Genomic DNA, 20,056 nt, shown 5'->3' on the forward strand with positions numbered 1-20,056 from the left:
TGGGTCTTTTGTGGCAGCAACACAGAGATGTGTTACAGCAATGGGTGTGGGGTTGGTTAGGGCAGCAAAGGGGCTGGTACTGCCCTTGAGGTCACCAGAAGACGGGGATTCCTGAAATAAGTGAGCAGGGAGAGAACACTCATGTGCAGCCTAGTTCTTCTAATGAGAAACCCGAGAGGGGAAAATGCAGAGTTGCTCTGTGGAATATGAGGGCAATGCGTGAGGCAGGAATTGAGAATCCAAAGATGCCGGGCCTCGGGCTGCGGCAGTGATGGAAACCCGAATTCCCCTGGTGACGCACATGGCTGTGGCACTTGGCAGAGCTGCAGCAGGGCCGTCCTGGAGGCCAGGGGCTCTGTCGCACCTCAGCAGCTACGTTTCAGTCTGCCAAATGGGGAAGAGGTCTGCAACAGCTGACAGCGACACTAAAACTCAGTTGACCCTTCCAGGAAAGACCTGGAAATCCCTCTGGCTTCCTTTCATCCTGTTTGCGAGCGGTGCCTTCCGGTGCCGGGCTGGCACCGAGCAGCGGGCGCTGCCGTCACGGAACAGCTGCGGGGACGCCCTCCGGTCACAGGGCTGCGCAGGACCGGCTCCGGGCTGGGGCTCCGGGCTGGGCGGCTCGGTGCCCGTTACCCAACGGGATGGGCAGCGCGGCGCTGCGCGGGAAGGCCGGCAGGGGGCGCCATAGGCCCGGGAACGCACCGCAGCCGGAGCCGCCTTCCGCGCCGACCGAGCGCTGCTGAGCCTCGCATCGCTCTTCAGCTCAAGGCGCTCTGCTGAGACGTTGAACTGAGCTGCTACCGCAACGCTGCCAAAAGCCGCGCTCCTTACTACTGAGAAATTAAACTGGTTTCTTCCACGTCAGGATATCAGCTTCCAAATTTGTTTTGTTTTGCCTTAGTTTTTAAACTAACAAACTTGGGATTCTCTTCACGTTTTAAATCTTGTCCCTTTTAGGTTCATGCATTATAAACTTTTCTTATAACCTCTACCTTTATTCCAAGTGAAAGATGAGCGGCTTCGGTATTAAGATCTTCCTTTGGAGCCACTCCCCTCACTTGTTTCACACTTTTTCACATTATTTGCTTATATCTTTGCTCACAAATCAGCCCCAGTGCTCTTTTCGGAACTTCCAGCCCTGTGTGGCATTTTATTAATAACTTATAAAGATGCTAAAGAGACACACTAGGTTCTCCATCAAGGTAAACAACTATTTGTGAGACAGACTCCCACTTTTCACTGGCGTCAGTTATCTCCTTGGGAATCTTAACGAGGAATGACTGTCCATGTTTTCATGGGCCTCACTCCATGCAGTTTCCACACGCAGGATCTTGCCTTCAGATGTTATGATGCTGAGGTGTCCTCATCCAGCAGGCCCAGGTAAATGACTGCACAGCATGTTCAGTGATTCTAATGAACTCCTTGCAGCAGGTTGCTGACGTATCTTTTCCCTACCAACACGAGTGCTCTGATTGCTGGGTTTTTGGGCAATGCCCGAACTTGCTCTTCTTCTTTTCCTGAATCCATGCAACTTGGATTCTGTTTCTGCAGGAAATAAAGTAAAATCTTGCAGACAGTACAAAACTTCTCTTATTATGATGCATTTCTTTCTGTAGAATGCTGTAGCTTAGAACAAAATCTACTTTAAACAACAACAAGAAAAGCGTTGTTTGTTGGTTTTTTGTGTGTGTGCTCCAGGAATCTCAGAATACATCTGTACCTCTCAGAGTCTTATCAGTTTCTTTTTACTTCTGTTCTTTTGATTATTTATTCCTTTCTACATTCTCTTTGACTTTCAACTCAGTCCAAGAGCTGTGCTTCGTGTACCAAAGGCCTTCCTCTTCAGATCTCTCTTTCTAACTGCAGGTCTCGGCTGTCTTGTTTAGATACAGGCACTCAGAGGGGTCTGCGTGTGGCGAGGACACGGAGCAGAGTCTCTGTTTAGAGCTGTGGCATTTGCTCTGCTAAAATAGAAAACTTGGCTATGTGACCTTAAAGGATTTGTCCTGGAGGCGTGCATTTCCGAGGCACTGTGCAGGAGTATCACAGAGCCTTCGGCAGCTTTCTCACTTGGAGGAAATGCCCTCCATGAGCATTTGCAGCTCCCATCTCTCTGTGTGTCAACTTGGAGAATTATGAAGTTTGAGAGCTAAATCGTTCTGTAGTTGCTAAGTTACCATCTTTTAAACATAAATATTTTTGTTCTGCCAATTTAAACTGCTTACAGTGGAGGCTCACCTTTATAGATTATTAAGTTCTTGCCTAATTTTTAATTACTAGAATGAACTTTCAATTTAGAAACTGAATGAAAAACATTAACCTAATCTTTGCATTTCTCTCAACCTTTGCAGCACGCAGACCTGCCTTTTGTAGTGCCCAGCAATAAGGCTGCAGCCATAGATCATCACAGCTTTCTACAGTAACCCAAGTAAAAACAGAAATTCAAAAATGATTCAAACTTCTTTGGACCTTGGAAACTGTGGACTTTGAAAGCAACCCTTCTGTTCACATGAGTGTGTAGTGAGGATCCTTCCTGTTAGCATCTCATTTATTTTGAGCATGTCTGTCAGCTGGTAGCAGGAGAAATTCATGAGTCTAGCAGTACTGGAATACAACAGAAAGAGGCTGGACTTCTACAGTGTTTGAGTGGAATTTTTGCTGTTTCTGTATAGGCAAGGCTTATTATGTCTTCTCTCAGGCTTGAACCTTATTAAAAAAAAAAAAAAACCTCCTATTTTTAATTCAATAAAACTTTTCTGTTTCTGCTGAAGAGATGTGATGTAGCAGAAATGCTGAGTCATGGTTTGGAATGGTGATTGAGCACCTGGTGGGAAGGCAGGGCCAACCCAGGGGAGCTCAGCTGCATGCAATGTACCTGAGTGATGGAGGGGGTGGAGCCAGGATGCACCCCTTCCCAGACCTCATTTAAGGGTTGGCAGTGGAGGCAAGGGGATTTTGCTGGAGGTCCCTGCGTGCCTGAGGCCTTCTGAAGGTAAGCAGATGCTTTCCTTTATTTCTGTGCCCTCGGCTGTTGTGTTTGAGCAAATCCTCACTTGCTGCAGCCTTGGACCTTGCTGCTCTGCTGTCGTTGCTGTGCTTTCCATTGCATTACAACTGTGTTAAGATGCATTGATAAAATGGCTGGGGCACTGACACCGCAAAGGAAGGATGTGGATTTAGAAGGAGGGATGAGAGTTCTAATTTTTATAATTCTGGTCCAGAGGATCAGATGTGACAAAGTGGGGATTTTTAACTTAGCTCTCTTGTTAGGTGGCACACTATAGGAAATTGGATAGAATGACTGTGGGCAGAGTGTGATGAGAAGCACCTACTGTTCAGTGGGTTTCTGAAGTACTGCCCATTCTAAAGGGGAAGGGAGGGAAGAGCACACATCTGAAATCATTCTGAGTGAGCTTAAGCTGAGTAATTCTGGTCTTTCCAGACCTCCTAGTCATGGCAATAGCCCCCTTCTCAGAAGGGTCTGAAAATGGATGAAAAGAGGAATGTATTCCATGTACTGGCTATCTGCATTTATGCCAACATTGTGTTCTAGGAAACTGCAATGTTTGGAGTGGAGCATCTTTAGGGAGCAGTATGGATTTGATGCTCTTTTCTGAACAAGAGAAGCAACGCAACAAATGCACTTGCTTCCACATAGAAGTATATTTTCTTCATGAGGTGTTAGCAAGAATTTTAGTTATAGTTAGCAAGACTGCTAGCTGCTGTGTGCAGCACTTGTGTGTGCCCCCAGTCTGACAACAGAGCTGAACTGTGTGACGTGGTCATGCAAGGCCAGGGATGTTTTTATGTGGTAGGAATTTGCATTCATGGATCTCTCCTGCTTCTTGCAGAGTGATGCCAGGCACTGTTCTGCTGCACTTCTCCTCTAGCAGTCTCTGCTTGGGACTTAAACTAGTACAGGTATGTTAGGGAATGCATCTTCTTTCATCAACCTGCCTGATAGAAGTGTGTGGAGGGGGGGTAATGTGCTGCTGTATGGCTTCTCCCCCTCTCCCATCAAGCTCTGAGTCTTGGCATGCATTAAGATTTGTGATTTCTTCCATGAATACTGGAGCAAACATTTTCTTCCTTTATACAATTGCAATTAAGAGAAGCATAATGTTATGTTGGAGCCTGCCATTTTCAGCAGTGATAGTATTTGTGCCATAGGGAACTTGTCTACTTGTGGCTGTGCAGCTTACTTTTTGCTGGTTAGTTGTTAGGTGCAGCAGCTCCAAGCCTGTACTTGAACTCTTAATGGACTTGTATACATCTGGCACTTCTTAAGAGTGGAAACACTGCAGCCTTTAAGTGGCATTAGTTATTTTAGGAGAATTTTTGAAGAACTGTAATAAGAAACTCAATTCAAGAAAGCAGTGAGACGAAGGAAAGGGGAAATTGGAGAAGAGAGTGAAAAGGCTTAGATGGACCAGCGTGTGGCAGAGGGGGAATCCACAGCCCTTCTGGCTGAGGAAAGAAAGCTCTGCTTGCAGCATGCACAGGATAACACACTGTTACAGCATTACCCTGTCCTTAACTGTCAGCTGACATGAGACTTCAAATATCTGAATGCGTCTGCATGTTTGCTGATCTAAATCTACTGCAAGTGGATGGGGGAACTGGTTACCTTCTTGTGTGAGAGGTTCTGTAGCTGAAATTGCTTTAGGTGGCTTGGCTGTATTTTGTCAATAAAATGCGCCATCAGTAGAGGAACTGGCAGTAAAGGAACTTCTGTGTGCTTGGAAATGGAGAGCAGGTCTGAAGGGCAGCAATAGAGTTCTTGGTAGATACAACCAGCACTTGTATCACTACAAAGGCTGTTTTCTTGGATTCAGAATTTGGAATGTGTTCAATTGCAATGTACTGATCTACTGACCTTGATATTTTAATTTTTTTATGGTTTTTGGCTCGTTAAAGTGAGCTCTGTATAAGCTCGTATGCTAGAGAGAGTTTGGAGTGGGTAAGAAAACAATGCATTCTCAATACAATTATATGTGTTGGAAATACACTGTGTAATGTCTCTGTGAATGTTTATTGAATGTTTGGGGGCTTGTATCAAGTCTTTCCCAGGTAGATGAGATGGAAGGACCCTGCCAAGCAGCAAACTTGCTGAAAACGTGAGCAAGTTTTAGTGTTGGTTTCTGTCCCCGGCTCCAAAATATGGGCTGTGCTGGTCTGTGGTGTATGAATACTTCCCAAGAGAGTAACAGTTACAGTACTGTTGTAGGCTGATGCCTTACCTCATATTGTTTTTCCTTCTTTGGGGTTAGAAGAGATTGTATTAAACCAGACCAGAAATCAAGATCTGTACCTGCTTCTTCATTCTGCTGTAGACTTTGTAGGTGACCTCGGACAAGTTATTTTTTAACTGCTACTTCTTTGTCCAGTTAATTTAGAGAAGGTTGACAGGGATGTAAAGGCTCTTCTGCATGGTATGGCTCCTGCTATGAGGCTGATCTTGCTTGAGATCTTCTGACATTTGAGAACAAGTGATCAAGAACAGCATCTCAACAGATTTTCTGTGCTAATGAGGCAGCCCAGCAGTGCATGTGTGCATTTTGTACGAAATAATTCACTCTGGGATAATGTTTTAATCATTCTGCAGGGGCTTCTGTGGGCTGATGTCGCACGGTGTTGGCCTGCAGAAAAATGTCTGGGTATTTTTGCAGCTTGTTACTGTTTCAAGGCAGGTTTACCATTGAGCTGAGGCTGCTGCCTTGCTGAGTTGCCTCACGGGGCACACAGTTAAGAAGATGACGCCAGTTCTTTTCCACAGGAGTACAGCTGTGCCCAGGCGTGGCTGTGACCGGTGTCTGTTCATCACTCGCCTCTGCTGTAAAGCACTGGTGGGAAGGAGCAGGCTTTGTATGATCAAAGGGGCCATGTTTGGCTGTGATTGGATATGCTGTTACCACCTCTGGCTTTATTTGTTCTTCCTGCAATCTCTGCTAAGAGCAGCAGCAACTCAGGTAATCTGATGGATGATTTCTTTAGTTAGCCCTCTATTAGACTTAGCTCTTTATTGAAGAGTCCTGATCACAGGCATATTGTGGGATATGCCATCAGAACAAGCTGGTTGCTCTGTTTAACATTTCAGTGAGTGCTGTCCTGCCTGATGACAAAAGGATGGGATTATAGAGCAGCTGTACTGCCTCCTTGTGTGCAATACAAGGGCAGTGAAGGATGGGTTTGTACAAACTGCATGTCGGTTAAATATCTGTTTAATCCCAAGGAATGTAAAATAAAAATGGTATCTACTTATACCTTGAATTGGTTTCTTAGTCAATGGAAAACCCTGGAAAAAAAACCAAATTACATTTTGCATGAACCTCAACAAGAAACAGATTCATTTTTTGCAGTTTACATGTGTGGTAAGTCACATTTCTGATGTGACACATGCTTTACTGCAATAACAAGAAAAACATTAGAGTGTAAGCTTGATAGCTTAGGGACTAAAAATTGATATATTCATGAGGTATCTAGCAGCCTCAGCTAGCAATCCAGGTTCTTTCATATAACATATTATGCAGGTTTCTAAAAGAAAGGTAAAGAGCCTTTCAACCAGACTATGTAGTTCATCAGTTTCCAGCATCTTTCCAAGGGCTTCTGTTCAATGAAGGTTTAAATCAATGCGCGTGCTCGTAAGCAGGAATACCGAATGAAAAACTGATTTGATGTCAGCAGTTTTGACCAATGTAGAATCGCTTCTACATTCACTTCTTTTCCACAAAAGCAGCAGCTGGTTTAGTACTCTAGGTGCCACTCAGAAGAAAGAACACATTCAGTAAATGTGGGGATGGGAGCTTTGTGACCAAGTATTTCCGCACTCACAAGGGAAGATGTTTGAGAAACACAGTGACATGGCAGGACATACTCTCCCCAAAGGTTTATTTGCCTAATCTATAGTACACCACGAGTGTGGAGACAAAGCAGGTGTGGGTCGAAGGAAAACTTGATGTGTTAATTACAGCTGGAGCATTTAGTTATCCTCTGGAGGAGCATGGCTAGGTATTTGTGGAGAGCCAAGAACGTGGAGTTGGGCTGAGCCTGGTGTGCTCCAGCACCTGCTGTAAGCTAACCCACAGCTGAGGCCAGGCAGGCCATTGGATCTCCTCTTCCTTGCAGCTTAGGTCCAGAAAGCAAGAAATACCCTCTCCTACTTGGAGTTTGTGGCCTTGCTCTTCCGTGCACTTCATTTCTCTTTGAATGGAGGAAGAGGAGAGATCTTCAAGATGACTTGCTCTTCAGAGAAGGAAGGAAGGTGGGGAAAAATAATTTCAGGCTTTCTCTACCTGATTGGATCAAGCCTCTTTTTAAAAGTGTTTTTCATAGAAGTTTCAAGCTATTTTAGTGGTTAGATTTGATTAGACATCCAAAAAGCAGCGGAAAACTATAATCTTCAACTTTAAAGGTGTTCAGTCCCTGATACTGCTAGTGAAAGGTGGCTCTGGAACTGTTGATGAAAGGTTCTTTGCTTTAGCTTACTTTTTCTCCTATTATAGTTAAAAAACGAAAGCTCTAGAGGTCTGGGTTTGAACATCTCAGGTGCTTCCAGATAGTGGGGCAATTTGCTGCTTGTGTGTGGGAAGGCTGTGCTCTCTTTCTTCAAGGGACAGAAGAGCTGAAGATTTATGGAATAACACCGGGCTTCATTTAGTGAATCAGGATCTTCTATTTCAGCAGATGTATGTACTGCTTTTTTCTCAGGCAGAAGTCATGCAAGAATACAAGCGGGACTCTTGCTGTGATACAGATTTTTTTCAGCCCACTATGCAGGCAGGTCGTGCTGGTTTTTTATCTGGCTTGGAGAGAATGCTGCTAGAAGGACAAGACTTGCTACTGTAGAGCTCACAAAATAGATTTTCTGGCTATTTTTATTCCTGTTGCTCACTTAATTATAGAATTTGAATAAATGTACCTTTTGGTATAAATATTACTAATGTTGGCAGTAATTGGAGGTGAAACTGGCAAATATATCTATCAAGCCATTTCAGAGAGTAATCATTTATGAACATAGCTCTATTAATTTGTTTAGTCAGATGCAGAGAAGCAATAAAAGTGATTGACTAAAAACAATTAAAACAGTAAAAGTAAATTGCTGTGTGCATTAAAACCTGCTGAGCCTGTCAGATGAAAATTGTAGGTTTAAATGTGGAAATTAAAGCTATTGATTTTAACTAGTATGCATGTGGCTATCAAAGTCCTAATTTGTTTTAGTTTTCTTAGCTAAAAGTTGCTGAGACAAGAATAAAGATGATCTTAGAAGTCATCCCCAGAAAGGCATAAACCCATTAGAAAGGCAAATGTGATAAATATTTGTGTTGTCTCAGGATGATGGGAGCATTCTTCTGGGAGACCTGTATGAGCTGTCAGTATCTTGATGCTACAGAACTGAATATAAATATTTACCAATAATGGTAATTTATTACACTACAAAGGAGATGAAGAGTGAGACATTGACAGGAGAGAAAATACAGCATTGATACAGACTAGATTACAGGGCTTCTTGCTTAATTTATATGTATGACTTTATTGTCATTTTATTTTTATGTGTTACAGTAAATCTTGCATTCAGTGAACTATTATTTTTTAGTATTCAATTAAAATGCTAGCACAAAGAGTATTATATCTGGACAGGTATTAAGGGATAGTGGTGGGGAATGAAAATTGAGTTTGTGCATGAAGTCTTCAGCCACTCAATAAAGGTGACTGTCAGGAATTGAACGAACCAGGGATTTAAAGAAGTATTATGTGTGTTGACTTGCCAGTGTTAAGCAATAGGTCATGGTATTATTTCCTTTTATAGTTTCTTTAGGTCTCCTGTAAATCACTTCCTTACAGTGTAGAGTGTAATATTTGCTGGTTAACTATTGGATCGATAGAGCGATTTTTAAATCTTGCTTCAGGGAACGTAAAGCACATGTCCAACAGCCTTGTTTTCTCTCTGGGAAGCAGACCCTAATTTCTGTCACTTACAAACTGTGTCAGTCTAGATTAAACATTTCTAATCCTGAAAACAAAAGGAATGGGCAACCTCTTCCTAGCTTTTCACGTTTCTGTAGATGGAAATGATGCTTATAGTCATTGAATTATAGTGGGTTTCTGAGGCTACTTGAGGATTGGGACAACAGCAAGGAAGAAATAAGGTTGTCAACTTTTTATAGAGTACTTCTAGAAAAGAGCAGATGGAATCAGCTGCTTCAGAGCATTGCATTTGAGAAAGAAGACGCTCCTAGTGATGCTGGCATCAGGCTCCTGATAGGCTTCTCATTGGTTTGGTGTTGGGCTTCCTGACTCCTCCTGAATTAGCTTGTCTTGTATGCATCTCCATAATGAACTGTAGAGAAGAGCACCTGCCTAAGGAAATGTGCAGAGATGCTGCCTAATGCAGACTTTAATTCTTTTTCACTGGCACATGCAAGTGATGCAAGTTTAGTAGTTCTCAGGAAAGGAGGAGAAAGACTGCAGGAGACCTCTGTGTTCCTCAAGAAATCCTGACTGCTTAGTAGATCTGGCACCAGAAGAAATAAGTCTTTCTTCTTTCTAACATATTTACCCCAGTCAGTGTTGAGCTGCATGGAAGGAGATGCTTGGTATCAAAAGAAAAGGGAAGGTGGGTTCTCAGTCATTACTTTCTGAATTCTGTTAGAAGCAAAATGTTTGCTCTGCAGTATGCCAGGTTTCCTGACCTCAGGGTGTTCAGGATCATGCAGTGGATGTCAGGCCTGAGGAGGATGCTGCCAGCCTGTAGTGCAAAGCAAGGCCCAGCACTGTGCTACTGGGAGCCCAGTATCTCAGAGTAGATAACACAGTGGAGAATACAAATAATAGAAGCCAGTAGGCAGTTAGTTGAAGTTTCTCTTTTTGCTTGTCCAAATAATCATTTTGTTAACAGGCAGTGGGGTAGGCCAGTCAATAATGGTGTTACTGAAATGCTGTCAAGAAAGAATTCACTTTGATTTTAAGGCAGTTGTTCATGGGGCTGTTTTACATTGCTAGTTCTTGTTTACTAGTAAGAGTTGCGTTAGTTTTCATCTGTTTGTGCCAGATCAAACTGTGCTGCTTAAAACAAAGCAGAAGAGCCACGTGCACCAGCTCTTATGCCATTTGCAAGTAGGTGCCATCTCCAGTAAGGTGCCACAGCACCGCGGGGCTGTTGTACCATATGTCTGCTCCATCCTGAGGGAGGGAGGGAAGAGCTTCCTGTGAGGAGGTTGACTTGCAGCGGTTATAAGGAAGCTGTCAGAAGGGGCGTCACTTCTGGGCTCTGTTTCAGCAGAGCTCAAGAACATATGCTGAAGTGCTTTGCTGAATCAAAGTCTAGGAGAGTAGCTTGTCAAAAGTGTTTTATGTCTATTCCTGTAACTGTCACACTAACCTTAAGCCTTCCAGCAACTTCTGTATATTTTCTGATAGCAACTCCTGACTTGCAGAAAAGTTCCAATAATGTGTTTAAGCTGTGGACCCCACGTCAAGCAAAACTCATTTTCCTGTTTATGCTTTTAGAATTGATAGTGCTTTTTTAGAAAATAACAGGAAACCAAACCTTTATTAAAACTAATATAAAACTCTCGTGTAATGTTAAAGGAACAGTCTGTGTCATTAGCACTTGTATAAAACTTAACCTTGTATTCCCAGGATAGATTGCCTCATAACATCTGTAGCATCTCCAGCATTGGTATCACCTCTGAAGAGTTTTCAGTTAAAGAAGAGGCTATTTTAAAGTGAGGATGGGAAGTTGCAGGACTTGCATGAGGGGCTGCTTACAGAAGGAAAACTCAAGTGAATCCATTTTGTGCTGCAGTATGTTCTTTGTTCTCAGTTCTTGGTAATGATGCAAGTGATGACTATTCAAAGGCAAAAGTAAAATGAACGATGTTCCAGGGAGTGGAGCTGGTCTTACTGCACATCTGCTTTAGGAGTGAGCTGTAACTCACTTTCCTCTGAATAATGAAACACAAACACTGCTCATGCAGTGGTCCTTCTATGTGATAAAGGTCCATATCAGGACAAATACAACAAGCCAACATCAGGTGGACGGTAGTTTGTGTTAGCCTGCTATAGCAAAGTAGAGAAATGATGGCAGTCCTGGCTGTGCATTTTTATATAAATAATCATTTATTCAAACCAATTTTATTTTCAGCAGTCTTAAAACTCAATGTGTTTATGCTTAGCATTATCACAGGAGAAAATTGTTCCCTTGATAGCAGGAAACTAGTGAATTTTCGCATAAGCACCACACTACCCTTTCCTTCCTTGTGGAGATGAGCATCCAGCAATTCCAATTCTGCTGGGAACCATAGTGTGGCACCATTATAGCAAATAATTTGAGCAGTTATGCTCCTAAGAACTGTTACTGGAAATACCATGCTGAGCATTTCAGGCAAAGCAGGTGTGTTTTTTATCTCTGGTTTAAGAAGTAGGTTGTTTTTTTTTCATCTGACAAGGCTATGACTCAATAAGGACCCACTATGTGAATACATGTAGGTTAAGGTTGGTTTAAAAAAAAAAATCAGGGTACATATTTTAAAATGGTTTCTCTATTATCTCCTTTGCAAGAAATAAAATTGAAAGGAGGTCTGAAAACAGAATAAACAACTTATCCTTACTTGGTGTGAATTTAAGGTCAAGTCCTGACTGAGGGTCTCCAAACTGGGGGCTGTCCCCCAGTGTTTTGCTGAAGTCAGTGCACTCAAACTTCTAGACATCTTAGTCATAGAGCATCAGTACTGATTTTTCTCTGCACCAACCTCTCACTGCTCTCTAGGAGGCACATGGCAATGAGGATGAAATGCTCATTTATATTGGATATATCTGAACATCTTCGATAAAATTGATTCTGACGTGTGTTTTGTTTTGCACTGTAAGCTTTGCTCACCTGCAGAGATGATGAGATTTTGAAGGAACGAATCTATGATTCTTAGTATACTCTCCAGAAATTCTTGATTGGAACTGCAACTCCTTTAGCACTGAAGTTGTGAGTTGCAATGACAGATGCTTTTTGTTCTGCTTGCTGAGCCACCCTCCTGTCCCAAAAATGACTTAGTTGGGTACTTATTGCCCAGCACGTGTATTCCACAGGTTTGCCCTAGCAGTGTAAAGCGAGGAACACACATTTATTTTTGATTCCAATGCCTTCTGTGCTGTGTGGTTTTCTCCCATGTTTGCGTCCCTTTGTCCAGGACCAGACGGAGACTATGTGTGCATTAAGTGTATTGCTATGCTTCAGTTTGGTTGCTGAGGTGAACTTCCTTCGTCTTTCATGCAAGGGTAATCAATGTCATTGACCTGGCTGTGGTGCTTATGTATGCACTGTTGGTACAATGCACTAAGATGTCCAATATTTAAGGTACACAGTCTGATTTTTCATAGTGGGAGTCTGCATGAAGCAGTCCACGCTGTATGGTCCATCTTGCTTTGGAGTGAATGTCTTCTGCAGACAAACTTAATCAGATAAATTCCTGCTTCATTATAACAAAGTTCTTTTAGGTGTGAAGTTGAAATGCAGTGATAACATCTTGTAATTGTATTATTTATCTACATTTAATGTGTTTTCAGACTGATAAGGATGAACCTGTTTTAGCTATTACAGGTCTCTTTTGCCCTATATGCTTACGTTCTTCATTACAGAACATTAATATGTAAACTTACTGCAGTTTTATATGCTGACTGTACTTATATATATATATATATGCAAATAGCCTTTTTCACAGAGGCAAAATTCTGTATGAATTATTAGTAATTTAACTTCTGCTATGTTTTACATTATGATATTAAACTGCTAAATGGATTTTGGTTTTTGAGAAGTAACAAAGGCAATGCATGTTAGGCATGAAGTCCCTCACACTGAAGGCTTTTTTTCTTTTTCGATAAAGACTGGAGCTGTCCCTAAACTTGTTATGTACTCTGTCACCCTTAAAATTTACTACCTCCTTTGGGATGTTTACTGGACGCTTTGAGTATCTGGATCTGTCAGGTTGAATGTGGGGATAAAAGATGGAGTATTACTACAGCTACTAAAGTAAAATCTGCACAGGAGGCTGTGTAACAGTTTTGACAGCACATCTTGACCTGATCCCACCAGGTCTCATTCAGTCTGGAGGGACCCTCAGAGCCCTGGAGGATCTGTTCTCATTCCCCAAATGAAAGCCACAGTACCTCGAAGTTTGTTCCACTGCAGCAGTAACTGAAGGCTGGGGAGGCTGTCAGAAGAAGTTCACCCCTGCTGCGGAGGTGGGTTTACTCCTCAACAGCTCTCCATTGGTTTAGGTTGGTGCTCACCTTGGTGTTCTATTGACTTGTTCTTGCTGAGCGCCTGGTTTTGTGTACTCCTGCAATCAAAGGAGGAAAAACAAAATAGAAATGTTGCTAGGAAATTGCTTTTCCCCTTTCCAAATATCCGTTTCTCGCTGTGCTGAAGGCTGAAATGTGTATTTCTCTGTAATTGGAATATTAATCAGGAGAAGTGTAAGGAAAGCTGTTTTTCTGTCCTTTTTTCGGTACTGGGGCTGTGTGCTGCATTATTTTTGTCTTTGCGAATTCTTTTTGTTATCTGGATGATATGTGGAGAGGAAGCTCTCTTCACCTTTGCTCTATTTACTGAGTGAATGGATTAGGACTCATCTCACTGGAAAAAATAAGAGCACTGGATTGAGACGAGGTTTTGGTGAAAATTCTTAACTATAGTTTAGGGCATCATTTGAAATAAAGTGTAAGTCAGTAAAGGTCTGCTTGAACTAAAGCCCAGGATTGCCTGGGGGGGGGAAGGGGGTTGCTAACCTCAAAAACACAGTCCAGGTCTCACATATTCCATTGAGATTTAAACTTATTAGGATTTGGGCATCTTTACAAAACCTTTGTACAGCTCCAGTGAGACACTTCCTTCAAACATTTCATTTAAACTCCATGTCATGAGAAAACTTGGAGTCCCTCTTTCCACAGTTCTCCAGGAGAAAGTCACTGTGGCCATTGTGGTGGCTGGATTTGTATGGGAGCTCACAGCAGGGCTTTTTTACAAAGGAACAAAGTTTGTTTTACCCCATGGCTGGAAGACAAAAACACTTCAGAAGTATTGCAGTTCTGACTTCATGCGTTAGTTTATAGATATAACACTGCCAAGAGAGGAAAATATAATAGGATTTGATGTAGAGCAGGATAGCATTTCAAGAAATGCTAAGCTGTTTTTCTTCTGGAGAAATGCCTGTGATTGGGGGTCATTCCAAGGAGCAAGACTTACATATGGATGTTTGCATGAAGTTCTGTGGTTGTGCAGTGATTCTACAGAGAACAAATGTGTAGAAGGAACCCAAAGCTCGATGCAGGTGTTCCTATGGACTTAACTGGCTTTGGGATTTCCCCCTAGCATTTCTGATCTTGTTTGAATACCATTAGTCCTCTGAAGTCCTGACAGATGTAGTATGGTAGAGGTGAGATTCCTATTTATGGAGCTTTCAGGTCTTGACCCAATAGCTAACTTAGATGTGATGCATTGATTTTCAGCTGGCTTCTGTGTGTATAATTACAGCTGGCTAATGCAGCTACTCGATTCCCACCATGGTATTTCACCTTACTCCGGTATCTCATCTAGTGCTGTACTTTGGGAGGATGAACAACTGAGGCTCTGTTACTGTAGGATGAATTTTGCTGACAATGATCCTATAGCATTGCTTGTCCCCAAGTAAAGCAATGCACAGTACTGTATGAGTACTACAGAATCAGGGTTGTAAGATGCTCTGAGCGACCAGCAGAGCTTGTGGGGTAAATAGAGGGGAATAATGAAACCTGACCTTGAAGTATTCTGTATCAGGTTTTTGGGTTTGGCACTTCCCATTACTTCACTGGGTTTTCTAAACAAATTGCTTGACTTGGTGGAGTCATTCAGCTGCTAACTGTATGTAGTTGTAAAAAGAAGTTTACTTAACCATTTCATAACAAAGAAGCTCAAACACAGATGTTGTCAAATATATCACAGTGTCATTGTCAGCTCATTAAGTGCTTTACTTCCTTACCAATGCTGTAAAACCAATTATTTTATGGAATGTGTTTTAATTTTGCAATTCTAAGATTATTTTTAATCTCGATGTCAGTTTATTCTTCAAAATATGCTATATGTTATAATTCAGCTTTTGTTTTTAGATGAGAATTTTTGCTGCTGTAAATTTGGGAAAAAAAAGCCTTTGTTTGCTGAAGAAAGTTGGTTTTATGGATCTGTATAACATTGGTGCCTTAATTACTACAAATGGGTAATAAACACTTTTCCATATATGAGAATAGGAGACACGCAGAGTCGCTGTGATTAGGCACAATTGGATTTTCTCTTGATAAGTGGTTAAAAAATGTAAATACTGCAAATAACTGCCTGAGGGTGTGCTGGATAACTGCACTTGGAACCATGAAGCAAAAATGATTTTTACAGGAACTGCTGCTTCTCTCTGTTGGAGTTGAATACAAGGGAAACTGAATGCACATTCATACATAAGTTGTATTACTTTTTCATTCTTCATGAACATTTTGTATTAAGGTGTCTGCACACAGATTTCTTCTTGCAAAGAGCAGAAGTTGGCATGAGTGGTTAGAATCCAACTCAAAGGAGAGAAGGAAAGCTTAGGTTTCCGTTTCACAAGCTCCATAAGGAACAAACCATGTCCTTTAAGGGCTCCACAGATCCCACCAGAGCAAGGTCCCACTTCTTCAACTATAGCAGAAGCTGAATGTAGTGCTTCTGTCAACTTTCAGGAGCGCACACAATTCCCTTTGAGAAACTTCAGAACAAATGGTTGCACTTAGCAAACATGACCCTTGGATTTGAGATTTAATCAGTCTCGAATAGGATTTTCCCTGCAGTGGAAGAGCTGTGTCACCAGACTGATTTTTCTCTCAAACGTCTTTGAGCAGTTAATGCAAAATTTCTGAGCATGCTTAAAGGGAGAAGAAAAGGGCTCAGATTATTAGTAATTAGAAGACTCGGAGCACTGCGACCCTTTCTGACAGATGATGGCTGTTTTCTCAGGGGGCACCAGGGCCTGGTGTTGATGTGGGAAGTTGCCTGCAATGCATGAGTGGTTCTCTCCAAATTTTCTCCCTGTAATTCTTGTTTGCTCACTCCCTGCTTGTTCAAGATGCACATTATTACCACTTTCAACTGCTGTTTGGTTTTCCCTCAGCACAGTGTGTAGCCATAGGCCCTTGAGCCCATCTCAGGCCTTCAAGGGCATTTAACCAGTAGGAAGTGTAAAAAGTGGGGACTGAGTGTAATTTAGTTTATATGAAGCTGGGCTTTCATATTCAACCTGATGCTTGTCAACTAAAATGTGCAAACATCACCCCAGGGATTTTGTGAATTCTCAATAAAAGATACATTACTTAGACAGATTTTCTTGTTTTGACTGGAGGCAATTAATACTTAAAGGAATTGTTTTTCCTGAGCATTTTCTTGTGGCAGTGGTCTAATGATTTTTGCCTTTCTGATCAATTTTACTTCACCCCTTCTTTGCTGGACTCTGATTACCTGTTGCAGTTGTTTCCCCACAGGCTTTCTGTGGTAATCCTCAGTGGAATAAAAGCAAAATACTTGCAGGGATTTAGGTGTCCCTTCGACAGGAATTGAAATCCTTTCTTTAGAACAGAATGAGAGTATGTAATGCTGTTTGATTGAGCCATAAATACAGAATGAAGTGAGAAAACGTGTTTTTTGAATGCTTCAGGAGTGTCAACTTCACTTGAAATTAGAAAGAATGAACTGTTCAGCTGGTTGCAAACAAAGCCAAGCACCCAGATTTTTAAATTTGCTTCTGAACAGAATATAGTAATGCCATGGTTTAATGTTTTCACACTGTAATTGGCTTTGTTTTAGGGTTGAATGCTTCTAAGGGATGCTGGCTGTCATCTTTTCTTAGAATAATTCAGACTAGTAGATTTTTTCACAGGAGGTGCACAAAAGGCTTTTGCTCTGTTCTATCATCACAACCTTGAAAAGGATTGTGTCACCTGGACCCTGAAGCTGTTCTCTAGAGCTGTGTTGTATCTAATGGAGTTCTTGTCTTTCTCAATCTGTATGAAAGCTGTGAAGATCCGGTCTTGATTTCTGCTTTCTTGAATGCCTGACAAATGCAGAGGGTCTGCACACAGACTTTTGAGAACTCAGGAACTCTGGAAGAAATGGGCAAAAGCAGTGCAGTGCAGGTCCAAATCACTTTGGACTCATGCATTCCTTACAAATTTATAGGAAACTTCATCATTGCTGTACTCTGCTCAAATCTTGCATCTCGTTGTGAGTTGTTCTTGTTGAAGCTGTCATGCCAGAAGTTGGGAAGAGAGCAACAAAAGATAAGTTAGCTGTACCACCCTGCGTATGGAAGATTGCAGGATATATTTTTCCTCATACAAGACTCCCATCATCCCCACCTCTTAAAATGAAGACTGGTGAATAATGGCTTAGTCAAGCAATAAATACATAATCTAATGCCACCTTTGACCCTTACAACTTGTGTGTAGGTCAAAGATTATTTGAATTATTGTGATTTATGCTTTCAGTCTTATGATATTTTTTAGATAATCTTTGCTTGTCCGTTGGTACTACTAATTATTTAATCAGTCTGTTTTTAGGAGGAAGCAGTGATTCTTCTGACACAACCACAGTACTTTTTTCTGACCATAAAACAATTCAGACTGTGCAGGACATTGCATTGAGTTAGGCAAGACTTTCAGAAAAATGTGAATATTTGCATGAGTAAATATGCTGCATGAGTAAACATGCCTATGTAAGTGCTTGTGTTAAATTAACAAACTGTGAAAGGGAACTTGTTTTATTATATGTAACAAGTTTAGCAATGGTGTATCTTTTAATAAATAATGTAACCTTACTTCCTAGTTGCTCCAGAACGTAATTATACAAAGAATTCTTGACAGCTTCCAAATTAATTTCTCTCACACTGAAAGGAAAATTTAAGCTTTACCAATGAATGATGACCATGCATCTCAGAGAGCTTCCAAACTTAATGTTATTTCATGTTAAAGTGCATCAATCATCCCTTAAGCGTAACTTGACAAAATAATTTGGTAGTGGCAAATGCTTGTTTTCATGTCTTGGGCTTTTGTTGGTTCTTTACTGTACCCGAGGCAGAGGCTTATGTAGATTGTGGCAAAGAGCTTTCTGACTCGATAATGAAAGCAAACGTTGTCACTAAGTTCCCCTCCTTTTCTATTCCTGCCTGTTGGCTTGCATGCTGTCTCTCAGCTGCAAATAAAAGAATGAGAAATTCCAAGTCTGAAGTAGTTTGTATGAAGCTGCGTTCTTACACTTGCAGGCTGAGCAGCCAGATTTAGTGTGAGTTAGCAAAATGCTTCTGCAGAGCAGCTCCACAACTTTCATTCAAATGCTCTGGATAGACTGACTTTCCTTTTTGGTTGTTTCATTTACTCTGCAAAATGAAGTTAATTGTATTGAGGAGCAATGGGTGTCTTGCCGTGGTTTACTTCCCAAAGAACCTCAGTGTGTCTCACCATTTGTGCTGTGGCTTGTGCTAACATTTGGCAAACTAATTTTGTGCTCCTTGTTCTCGGGTCCAAGAGACAACTAGGGCAAGTTCTTCTCTTAGAAACTGTTGCTGGTACAAATTGGCAGTGACCCAGCAACCAAGAGAATCAAATTATTCTGTCTTTACTGGTAGAGCCTTGGAGGTTTGTCACCTCAGATGTGCATGACAGACCTCATCCCTTCCTTTTTCTTTCGACTCATACTTGTCAAATGTGTGTTTATACAGATATGTTTATCAAGTGTTACTGAAAATCTCAGGCTTGATCTCATTAGATTTTTATTCTGTTGTAAAGAATTTCTGGGATGAAGGGGAATGATGCTGGCTCTGGGAGGGATGGTGGAATACATGTAGCCCGAGTGCATGGAATTGTTGCATGGCACAGAATGCAGCTAAACTGACACAGCAGTGCTGGGGTGGTATTACCACGTGGTTCCTAGTTAAGTTTTAAACCTGCTGCTTTTAAAACATATGACCCAAATGTTTCAAAGCCATGCTGTTTTCTGTACTGTTACTTAATCCAGTTGTTGCTATATTAATTCATATCATTTTAACTTTGCATTTCAGTTCGAATTACCTGAATTATACCACCAGATTCCTGGGAACACAGGCATTGACCCATCTGAAGAAAACCTCAGAACAGCAACAGTTAAATGTAAGTGGTCCAAATACATTCAGTTAACAATGAAGTGTAATTGCATGGAATAATGTTTGGATTAGATGAGTGTATCTGAGCCCCAGGGCATTGTGGCAGATGCAATACAAGGCCTAATAAACTACAGGTCCCTTCTGCCAGCATTACTATATAAGAGCAATGATAACACTGTCAGATTGAACAGACCTGAAACATTATACATATGCACATGTATGCACTAAAGATGCTAGTGAAATGTGATGGAACATCTAGTAAAATTCTTCAGTGGTCTTAATGAAACGACATCTTGTGCTTAACCTTTCTTTCATGTGAGGTTATTTTTAAGAAACAATCCTCTGAGTGCTTGTGGGAAAGTTCCTTGTAATTATGTGTAAACACAATGTTTTGCCTGATAAGTCATAGGTATAACTGCTCTATTCGGAGAGGAGCTGAGTTAAAACTTTAAACTTACTGAATAGACATACTTTTAGTGCAGAAACTGTGCCTTTCTTGCTATGTATTCCTCTCAAAATGCTAGACAAATGTCTCTTGTTTCAGATTGTGGGTGGCCCAGTTGCAGATGTATGCTTTAATTTTTAAAAACAGAAAAATAAGGCAAGTTAATAAAGAGTTTGTGTGTGGGTAGTTGTTTAAAAAGAAGTTTCCAAACAAATTCTAAGGACATTCTTTTGAGGTGACCAGACTGTCACTGCTGTCAGTCCCTTGAGCATCCTGTGCAGGGGGCTGACCTCTTTATTAGAGCTAGCAGCATTGCCTCTAGGATACAGCCTCGACTTCTGATTTTGGCAGACGTGACAGATTTGGTAGTAGCCCAATGGACCACATCTTCATTTTCCCTCTTTCAAGATATCCATTCAAATAAGTA

At 41.4% G+C, this 20,056-nt stretch overlaps 1 protein-coding gene and 1 long non-coding RNA gene across 3 annotated transcripts in view; one reads left to right on the forward strand and one right to left on the reverse strand.

Moving 5' to 3' along the window:
* SHQ1 (SHQ1, H/ACA ribonucleoprotein assembly factor) overlaps nt 1–20,056 on the reverse strand; it is a 1,172,872-nt gene that overhangs the window by 92,450 nt on the left and 1,060,366 nt on the right. The window lies entirely within an intron of this gene.
* LOC128078626 (uncharacterized) overlaps nt 2,976–20,056 on the forward strand; it is a 35,109-nt gene continuing 18,028 nt past the window's right edge. Inside the window, exons 1-3 of one of the 2 annotated variants that reach the window (XR_008205731.1) lie at nt 2,976–2,995; nt 3,855–3,924; nt 19,104–19,191. This is a non-coding gene — a long non-coding RNA (uncharacterized LOC128078626). The remainder of the gene's footprint in view (nt 2,996–3,854; nt 3,925–19,103; nt 19,192–20,056) is intronic. The other variant, XR_008205732.1, reaches the window with a different exon arrangement.

Source organism: Tympanuchus pallidicinctus, unplaced genomic scaffold (genome assembly GCF_026119805.1).
Source record: "Tympanuchus pallidicinctus isolate F22 unplaced genomic scaffold, pur_lepc_1.0 scaffold17, whole genome shotgun sequence".
Lineage (NCBI taxonomy): Eukaryota > Metazoa > Chordata > Aves > Galliformes > Phasianidae > Tympanuchus > Tympanuchus pallidicinctus.